The following is a 2,521-nucleotide window of genomic DNA, read 5'->3' on the forward strand; positions in this document are numbered from 1 at the left end:
CTTTCTATTTTCCATTCACTTATCTTATGTTTTTAGTATCTAGTTGAATTTGATTCTATTCGAATAAAAAACTATTAATACATTCTATGACATTTAAATATGAAAATAATGACATAATCATACCGCTCTAATCTAATTTTTGGATTGAAAAAAAACAAAGAAAAGTTAAATTAAAGTCAAGTAGTCTTCTTCACAATATACATACTATGACTAGGAGGTACAAGTAATTACCGAACTCTGGCCTAAAAGGAAAAAATAATATAAAAAGCAAAACAGAAGGCTTTTCATAATTTTTTGATTATACATAATTATATTATATAAGTTTATATAATTTCCAACAAAAATTTGGTTCTTTTTACAAACTTTATGTTGATAAATCCGCGGATCTAGAAATTCATTTCGGACAATTGAACCTTCTCAAACTGTTTCTTTTTAAGAACCAAAAAGATTTGTGCCAAAATAACAGATGCCAAGAAGAACAAAAGGCCTTGGACACGTAATGGATCTTGAAGTACGATTTCCGCATCCCCCTGACCAAATCCCCCCACATTAGGATTACTCGTTAATGGTTGATCAAGTTTGATAGATTCGCCCTCTGAAACAAGAAGTTCCGGTCCCGGGGGGATAATATCAACCACTTGACGTCCATCCGATGCATCCACTATGTTTATTTCGTATCCTCCTTTTTCTTTTCGTATAATTTTGCTTACTATACCCGCTGCTGTAGCATTATAAACATTATTGTTACTCTTGCTACCGTCGGGATAAATCTGACCCCTTCCCCTGTTCCCGCCTACGTATATGGGATATTTTAAGAAGTGAACATCTTTCTTAGTAGTAGGGTCTGGGGAAAGAATGGGAAAGGTGACTTCGCTATATTTCTGACCAGGAACAGGACCTATCACAAGAATATTCTTTTTATTAGGGCGATAGTTCTGAAAAGACAGATTGCCTATCTTTTCTTTAATCTCGGGCGAAAGACGATCGGGGGGGGCTAATTCAAACCCCTCGGGTAAAATAAGAACAGCCCCCACATTCAAAGCTCCCCTTTTTCCATTAGCAAGAACTTGTTTCAGTTGCATATCATAAGGAATTCGAACAACCGCTTCAAATACAGTATCAGGAAGTACCGCTTGTGGAACCTCGATATCCACGGGTTTTTATTAGCTAAATGGCAATTGGCACATACAATACGGCCAGTCGCTTCTCGTGGATTTTCATAACCCTGCTGTGCAAAAATGGGATATGCATTAGAAATAGGTGCCCTAGCTATTATATATATTATGAGCGATATGGAAATGTATCGAGTAATCTCTTCCTTTATCCAAGAAAAAAGGGTATTTTATAGTTTGCATGGTCCAATCATTGGTATCGAAAATTTATACAATAAAATTAGGTAGGTTCCTAGTCTAGTACAGTTCCCTATCTTATGATTCTGCTATTTACTAAAAAATGTTAATGGAATATAGGAGAATCCCTTGTATGAGTAGAAAGAATAAGTACAATTTTGAAATGTTTTACTTATGTACAAAGTAACAACCATTATAATTTGATCAGTGAATCATTTTCAGTCATTCATTGAATGAAAAATCACTACAAGTGAGGGAGATACACGATTTAAATAACGGAAGATCCAATATTTTAAAATTGTATCTAGAATGACCGGAAAAGTCGAAACAAGACCGGATATCATTTGATCGTTATGAGCAAATCCAAATCTTTGTAGATAGAGCCAATCATTAGTTCCCAACCGTGGGGCGAATGGAATCCTATACATAAATCAGTTAATAAAAGAATTGAAAAAGCTTTTATTTGTGTCGCTTAAGTTATATAGGAATTCTTGAACCCAAGAGTTAAGAATAACAAGTTCTTCATTACTAGAATAGAATAACCACTTAGAATAACGAAATAGATTATATTTGTCGAGAAGTTCAAAATCGTATGGATACAATCTGCATTGTGTATCTTGATCAATTGGATCGTTTCTTTGTAGATTCCGATACGAAGCTTTTCTAGATGTGTTTCCGGGTATTCCTTTATGATTTCGTCCAGGAGGAAGAGTTCCTCTAATTCTATGAATTTTTTTATAATACTCTTTCTTGCATGATATTCAAGAAAATTTCGGATTGCCTAATATCCCACCAATTAGTAACCCAAGATTCCAGACTTTTAGTAAATGAGAGAGAGATATACCAGGGCAAAAATCCTATAGATGCAAGATATAGAAGGGGAATGAATGCTTTTCTTTTTTGCCATTTTTTCGTCTTTGAATTTTTAATGAACTCGCCTCATTCTCATTCGTCGACTCCATATGATATTAACTAATATTCATATCAAGGATAGCTTCTATTACAAGTCATCGAGCCATGAATCTATTCCTTGCTTTTTTTTGTGTGTATGATTCAGTGGTTAGTACTTGAATTTAGAAATAATACAGAATAAGAAAGAGTCCACTTCAAATTCAATTCGCACTTCCAATTCGAATTAAAGATATTGTTTTCAAATATATCATTTGCTAAAA

Source organism: Corylus avellana, unplaced genomic scaffold (assembly GCF_965113065.1).
Source record: "Corylus avellana unplaced genomic scaffold, dhCorAvel1.hap1.2 HAP1_SCAFFOLD_68, whole genome shotgun sequence".
Classification (NCBI taxonomy): Eukaryota; Viridiplantae; Streptophyta; class Magnoliopsida; order Fagales; family Betulaceae; genus Corylus; species Corylus avellana.